Below are 6,753 nucleotides of genomic sequence, written 5' to 3'. Positions count from 1 at the left end.
ACCTGCAATTTTCTCTGTAGTAAAAACTATTTGACTAATTAGATAGATAGATAGATATAGATAGATAGATAGATAGAAAAATTAACTTAATAAACAGTGCAAACAAAGCCAAAATGTGTATTTTATGTGTCTTTCAATACTATTTTCCACTCTGATAACACCACTCTCTGTAATAGATGTACATTTGTCTGTATACTTTATAAAATATGAAATGAAAATTATAAATAAAATAATAAGAAGAACAGGCCTGTAAGCAGCTACACTTCACTCTACAACATGCATGAAAAAGTAGAATACATGTGTGAAACCCAGGTTAAATTACTGTACTGTATAACTGTATAACAGTACCTGCAATTTTCTCTGTAGTAAAAACTATTTGACTAATTAGATAGATAGATAGATAGATAGATAGATAGATGTGAGCAACAGTGCCTCCCTCTATCGACAGCAGCACTTTAAACCACGTGACCTGTGTTTACATCCTCTCCTCAGCTGTTTCTTTCTTCTTCACTTCGACAGCACGGCTCGCCGTTACTACTTTACCTTTCCATCCCGACCAGCTGAGCACAGTTAGCACAGCTAGCCGGCAGTTAGCCTCTGACAGGAGGCTGCTAACGTCTCAGTGTCACTGACCGTCGCGCTGCACAGAGCATCCAGCAACAAGGACTGAGTTAATGCGACACGGCATTGTGAGTATCTTTATTTTCCTTTCAGCTAACTGCCGCCTGTGTGTGTGCGTGTGTGTGAGTGTGTGTGTAGCCGGTTTGCACGGTCGGCAGCAGCATTGTGTCCGCTTTATTAAACGTGACAGATCCAGACTGGCTGTTTGTGTGTTAGCTAGCAGGCAGGATAAAGATGTGAGCTTACCTAACCTGGCTTTGTCTCTGTTTTGATGATGGCGCACTCAGGCCCACACAAGCTAACGTTAGCCAGGTTCACTGGGAACTCACGCGGCGTTAACCCGACACTTGACGTCAACTTACACACTTAAAACACAACAATATTTAACGTGTCAGTGTGAGCGACGTTTGCAATAATACACCCTTTGTTTTGCGTCTTGTCGTGTCGGTGTGTGTGCGGGTTGGAGGAGACTTTTCTGTCACAAACGTTTACCTCACCAGGCGGAAGAAGCTCCGAGAAATCAACGTTATGTTTGTTTGTTTTGGTGGTGGTGTTGTTGTTGTTTTCCCGCAGCGGTTATTGCACACGCGCAGGGATGTGACAGCCTCTCTGTGTTTTTCAACAGACCGGTTTAGCGAGTCGCTGCCGACAAAGATTGAGGTTAATCGCACTGCAGAGAGAGCTGGCCAGCAACTGCGTTTATGGTCGACAAGTGGGAACAAAAGCTGGATGCATGCACACACACACACACACACACACACTCACACTCTCACACACGCACAGTGCAGTGTGTTCAGTGTGTGTCAGCTCGTGTCACAGATGCTGTTCGTGTCTCACAGATGTGCACGGGCAGGATTTAGAAGAAACAGCCGTGATTAATAACGCTTGACAACGTTTCATGAAAGCGCTGTTGTTGTTTTGCTCCATCGTCACACGCAGTGCGAAGAAAGTGTCCGGGCAGCTGATTGGCTGACGGGCTGCTGTCTGTGTGGCAACTGCAGCACGTGACCAGGTAGAGAGCTGATTGGCTTCATCAGGTGTCAGTTGTGGGGATATAGGAACATCTGTATGCATGTATAAGGAATGAGCAGGAATTAAAACAACATCTGTGTGCTGTAATAAGTACAACTATAATTAAGTTTACTCTGAAAGTGTCTGACTGAAAAGTGGGTTAAACAATATGAGAAACACCCTGGAAAATTATAAACTACTACAGATTATACTACTAAGAGGGTGAGGGGTGCAACTACTGATTACTGTATTCATTAATCTGTATGACAATTGTGAAAAATGCTCATCTCAGTTTGCAAAATCCAATAGAAATACTTAAATTTTGTCCTATCAGCACACTAAAACCTAAATATAATCAGTCACAAAAACAGCAGATCCTCACAACTGAAAAGCTGCCAATCCAGGTGTGCCGGGAGATTTTGTGATAACCACACATTATTATTATTAGGGATAGACCGATATGGATTTTTTAGGGCCGATGCAGATACCGATTTTTTTCCATCACCCTTAGCCGATGACCGATTATGGACTGCCGATTTTCTTGAGCCGATATCTGGGGCCGATACTGCTTTTGCTCCCTCAATTTACATAAAAAAAAAAAAAGACACAATGATAACAAATATTACAGGTCTCAAGTTTAAAATAAGAAACATTTATTGAACAGTAAAAAATACTAAAATAAGATGGAAAGTTGAGGTAGAACATTATTATTATTATTATTATTATACATTCAAATAAAAAAAAGTTCAGTGCTCTTAAATCTTCCAGTAATGTCTTTATAAAATAAACAAATATTTAAGCTGAAGCATAAATAAAACAAAAACTACTGTACACAGTAGGATTCAACAGCTTTGTTCAACTTAACCACATACTTTCAAATGAAAAAAAGTGCCAGGGAAAAATAAATCTGTGAACCCACGCACGTATCGGCCGATGCCGATACAAGTAAAAAACTCAAATATCGGCCCGATACATCAGCCGGCCGATGTATCGGTCTATCCTTAATCATTATTATTGCAGTATTCACCTGGGTCATGAATGAATTTTTAATTGACTGTATCAGTATGTTGTGTGCACCCGTTTCCTTATAAAGAGGCAAGAGGGATGATAACAAGTAACCTCCTGAGACCTGAACTTTTGTAATGTGTCCTAGCTATTTCGGATCAGTAGGACCTGATAAATGTGAATAAAAATCTCAACATTGCCGATGATAATTCAGTCCCAATGTCCTCCAACAAGTACTTCCTTGTTGCTAGAATTGGTCAAACTTGTTGCCATATCAAACTATAAACATTATTAATAATAAATTACAAGTTTCAATCATAAAATGTGATCAGGTTTTGGACCTTTGACTTGATAAAGATGGCTGCCATCTTGTTTTTACATTGATAGGTGTATTGTGCTCTTACTACCACTAGATGGCACAAAAATGTGTTGATGAACGAGGACAACAGGTGGAATTTAAGTAGAAGTATAAGGGTCAAGTAAACCCAAAATGTGTTGCCCTCATATGAGGACACAGGGTCGGTCTCAGGAGGTTAAAAGGAATAAGCAGTGAGTGGGACAAACGGATTGATTTATTACAAGCACCAGCGAAGACGACCTACCACCGAAAGAAAAGAGGAAAAAGTAGAAAGTATCATGAAAGCTACCTGTCTTATTTTTTTCTTATTTTTACTGTCTTACGTCATGATCAGAGTGATGACACATGTTATAGAAGCTTGTGTGTGCAGATAGAAATTTAGGTGTGCCTTGAGATATTGGCTTGCCCTGTGGTGTGCACAAAAAGTTTGGAAACCACTGATCTACATGATGGCAAATCCTAATGACTGGGGCAATTATCAAATCATTTTCTCAAGTAATGTGGCCACACTGGCATCCTCAGATGTCTTGCTTTGTCCTATCATCATTTCAAAACCCACGTTTTAAGTCTGATGTCATATGAAAAAGAAAAGCAGCATATATTTACATTTCAAAAGTAGAACCAATACATTTTTGGCATTTTGGTTTAAAGGGGCAATAAGCGGAAATTCATAATTTCTAGATTGAAGGAATTAAAAAAACGCTATGTGAAGAACTAGAGGTGTAATTTCATCTGGAGTATAGCATGACGTCATACACCCTCTCTCTGTGTTGATCTCCAGCCCATTGTTTACAAGCTGGTCCGGCTGTGTGTTCATGTACATTCATGTGAATCGCTGCCTCCTCCCTCCTCTCGGAGCCCTTGGCCCTCCCTCCTTATAAAAGGCTACAGCCAGTGAGCAATGGCAGCACGTATTTTCGAAGCAAAATGGCGGAGAGCAGAACGGAACATTCACCTGAAGACAACCAGGATCCAACATTACCTTTAAAGAAACAACGGTCGTTGGCGAAGAAGTTGCCATTTCGAAGGTGGAGAGCACTGCGAGAGCTAAAGGGGCTACAATTTGACTCGGAGCTAGCTCTTCTTCTCCTGGACAGGTAGCCTAAGTAACAACGTAAAGTCAAATAACGTTAGGCACATGTCGCTATGTCGATTCAATTAAATTTAATGTTACAATCGTAGCATGGGTTAACAGCCGGAGCTTTAGTTATTAGTGGCTCGGTCCCAGCAATGGGTCAGGCGTTACGGTTGTGTTAGGTGAGTAGCCCGGCAGCCTAGCTAACATTTGCAATTAGCACTGTAAAATGTAGCCAGGCTAAAACATCGCTCTCACTCATGTAGAAGAGTAGGAACGTTAGTGTTAGCTCCCGGTGTTAGCGCTAGCTGGGATCCGGCGATGGCTCTAGCCGAATCGCAGAGGTAGAGGGAGGTGTGACTCATGACACACTTTGTATTGGTCTACAGGCAGTGCACAACAGCAAACCTAGTGGTGAAACAATTTAGTTTTTTGCCCCTTTAATAAATATGGGAGGATTAATTCAATTCAATTCAATATAACTTAATTTATCCCGAAGAAAATTGTGCCAGAGAATGCTTCACATTCACAACCAGTAACATTACAACCAGACAACCAGTGGGTTCCCTGGGTCAGGGTCACTCACTGGACCCAGTTTGAGAACAATATAGTATTAAATATCTGGCCAAACATACAAATATACAAGATAACAAGTGTTTTCAAGGAGCCAAAGCAAAACCAGCGTCTAATACAGTGACAATAAGCCTAAGATAAGCACAAGAGTTACTAAAAATGAGCTAAAATGGTGGAAAATAACTGACTGCGCTTGATAATTTGATACAACAATGTGCATGAATATTGTTGTCAGTGTCCTTCATTAATTGAAGTTAACAGAAATATTGGCAATCAATTTTCTTTCGATCTAATAATCAGTTACTTCCCTATAAGCCTCAGGTCTGGTTAAATGAAAGCCCCTGTGACACAAGAGATCCCATGACAGGGCTGCAGTGAAGTCTCTTTGCAAATTTACCCAGAACCAAACAGCGGTGGCCTCATGCTGCCCCAGTGTGTAATTTTAGACACACACTGGTGTTCTGTGTTATGGGTGTGACGTGTGACACAACCGTGTCGGCCTCCAGTGTGACATAACATACACGTCACACAGTGCTTCAGTGGCATGAGCTGGCCATAACAATCATTTATTGTTTCTGTTATGTGACTGTTGATCTTGTCCTCTGCCTGGAGGGTAAGTAGCTCCCCAGTTTGCGTAAATTTTCATCTGCTGTTCTTCTTCTTTGAGTTAGCTGCCAACTGTTGCTTTCTAAATCTCTTGTGGTGAGTCGCACACATAAGAAGCTGTCCGAATGCACACCTGTCCTACCAGCTGAACTTCACAGTGAAATTAGTATGCAAAATTTTTGTTCAGGTGTCGACTGAAAGCAATGCACAAGAGTTAAGTTCAAGGCCTCACTGTTATCATTCTCATCACACATCAGAAAAAAAAAACGATGAATAAAATGTATGCAATGCAAGACACAAATGTTTGCAGGTTCATTTAGGTGCCACACATTTCAGGAAAGACACAACAATGTTTATGTTATGTCTTTCCCAAAGCTGTATGACCTTTTTTTCCTGAATACACGGAGACAATAGGAATCAAAGTGACAGGGTTCAGATGAGAATAAGTTAAACAACTAAAGTTCTGGTAAATTTTGAAAATCTAAGATGTTTCACGCCCACCCACTCATGCAGTCCGTTCCTGTTGTTCGCCTGGTACAACAAACGCCTCTAATCTCACATCCTGTGTTGTCTGTGGCTAATTAATACAGAGTCCAGTGGTCAAAGTCACATAAATAAAGACAGAAGCGAATACATGTTTCATTAGGCCTAATCGCACCATGACACTACCCTGCCCTTTTGAGGTACCTGGGGACTGAGTCAGAGCAGAAGCCATATTGTTACCTAAATGAAAGGATTTGTCCACTGCTGAGCATAAAAATCTTCAGAGGTTTTCATGGCAGTCTTTCTTATATTCCCGTCAGAGGATGGTACGAAGGGAAGGGGTCATTATAGTGAGCGACTCATTAGACTCTGGGACATCTTGTGCAGTTGTGGAAATGAAAGTCTAGATCTGATAGTACCACTAGCATTGCCCAAAACTTTTATGTCGGGAGAGGAAGACACACCACTGTAAGAGCAAAAATGTTTTTTCTCAAGTAGAAACTGGTCTTAATATAGTGCATTATCAGGAAAATCCTGTCACACAGGACTGGATGGACAACTGACTTGAACCAGTTAGTCCAGGGTTTGGTGACCTTTACAATCAAGAGACGTTTATAAAAACTAATAGTCTGTCTGGAGGCGCAGAACAGTTTTGAGCCTAACAATGAAGGTAACACAGCCTATTAAGTCTAAATTAGCCTATTTCGTACATAACAGGCCCAGATACATCAAACTGACATCAAAAGACAAGTGGTGACAAAGGCTATTTGTTGTGTTACCTCCTGTCGCCTGTGTCTCTGCCAGAAAGTTGCACTTGAACACACCACAAAAACTACAACAAGATGGATTTAAGACACTAGTTAGCCAGTTAGCACATTAATAACACAACCTGGCGTTAAAAGAACAAATGATATTTATCGTGCACTAGCGAACAACAACACAAACCATTATAAACTGTTTCTGTGAAAGAGCTCAGTCGCTAAAACCATAATCATTAGCGGGCTCTGCTGGCGATTCAAAG

General features: G+C 41.0%; 1 protein-coding gene across 1 annotated transcript in view; it reads left to right on the top strand.

Annotated features, from left to right (window-relative positions):
- Positions 1–462: 462 nt before the first annotated feature.
- Positions 463–6,753, top strand: part of pcmtd1 (protein-L-isoaspartate (D-aspartate) O-methyltransferase domain containing 1) — a 28,063-nt gene continuing 21,772 nt past the window's right edge. Inside the window, exon 1 of the mRNA XM_049598928.1 lies at positions 463–689. The gene's annotated coding sequence lies outside the window, so the exon portion shown is untranslated. The remainder of the gene's footprint in view (positions 690–6,753) is intronic.

Source organism: Epinephelus fuscoguttatus, linkage group LG15, assembly GCF_011397635.1.
Source record: "Epinephelus fuscoguttatus linkage group LG15, E.fuscoguttatus.final_Chr_v1".
Classification (NCBI taxonomy): Eukaryota; Metazoa; Chordata; class Actinopteri; order Perciformes; family Serranidae; genus Epinephelus; species Epinephelus fuscoguttatus.
Note: the sequence above shows the minus strand (reverse complement) of the source record. Positions and strands in the feature narration are given on the sequence as shown.